This window comes from Hypomesus nipponensis, chromosome 9 (assembly GCF_054491055.1).
Source record: "Hypomesus nipponensis isolate SF chromosome 9, ASM5449105v1, whole genome shotgun sequence".
In the NCBI taxonomy this organism is placed as follows: domain Eukaryota; kingdom Metazoa; phylum Chordata; class Actinopteri; order Osmeriformes; family Osmeridae; genus Hypomesus; species Hypomesus nipponensis.
This window is the reverse complement of record NC_140369.1, coordinates 2,141,233-2,142,500: the sequence shown is the minus strand read 5'-3', so window position 1 is coordinate 2,142,500 and position 1,268 is coordinate 2,141,233.

Here is a 1,268-nt window from a genome sequence, read left to right as displayed (position 1 = left end):
CTGTGGTTTTCCAAGGAAAGAGGAATTAGCCAGAAAAGGGTCACGTGTTGCATTTCCTTCCACAGGAGGCAAAATAGCAATTATATCTTCAATGTCTATTTTACATTCATGAGCCTCAGTGGTTATCACATCGCAGCACGAGGACTCACAACAAACTGGCTGTTCAGAAACACGCAGAGTTCATGAGAGATGTGTGTGTGTGTGTGTGTGAGGACAAGCAGACAGACATGCGGACGCGCGCGCATTCACACATACACACACGCGCACGCACACACACACACACACACACGTACTCAGCAGGCTGCTGTGAGCAGGGATAAGCACGCTAACGGCATCCTGGGGTTTGTAGGATAATGCCTGACCTTTTGTTTTAGCAACAAAGAGAGAAAGAGCAGCGGTATTTAAACTGATAGCATCATCGCTGCATCTGTCACCCTGGTGAGAGTGGATTTAGAAGCAGAGATCTGCTGAACAACAACAATGATTTTTGTAATTATATTAATATATTCTTATTTGTAAAATAGTAACATCGCCTCACTTTCCCTCCTTCCTACACTTCCCTCCCTCCTCCTGTCCTACTCCTTCCTCCCCTCACTCCCCTCTCCATCCCCTCCTTCCTCTCTCCAACTTTCTCTTTCCCTCTTTCCTCCTCCCCCTCTCCTATCCTTTCTTCTCTTTCCCCCTTGTCCCTGCGGTCTGTGCGCTGATCACCAATCTAACAGAATGTGTAATCAGAGAGCTGGAAGATCAGGTGCTGTACTGATCACCAGCACACGTCACTGCTCATCCCACTGGCTGTCACACACCTCCCCTCTCTCTCCCTCTCTCTCTTTCTCTCCCAGCCTGTCTCTCTCCTCGCACCCCCCTCACACACCTACCTGTCTCTCCCCCCGTCCCCTTCTTCTCACACCTCCTCTCCCTTCCCCCTTCACCCCCCCCCCCCTCCGTTCCCTCTCTCGCTCCCTCCTCCCTCAGACTTTTTAGGAGAGAGAGAGAGAGAGAGAGAGAGAGAGAGGGAGAGAGAGAGAGAGAGAGAGAGAGAGAGAGAGAGAGGGAGATAGAGAGAGAGAGAGAGAGAGAGAGAGAGAGAGAGAGAGAGAGAGAGAGAAAGAAAGAAAGAAAGAAAGAAAGAAAGAAAGAAAGAAAGAAAGAAAGAAAGAAAGAAAGAAAGAAAGAAAGAGAGAGAGATACAAGGCTTTGGGGACAGCACATTTATGCAGCAGCTGCTCCTTGCTTGAAATCGTGCTTTGGTTTTCTTCTTCTTTTGT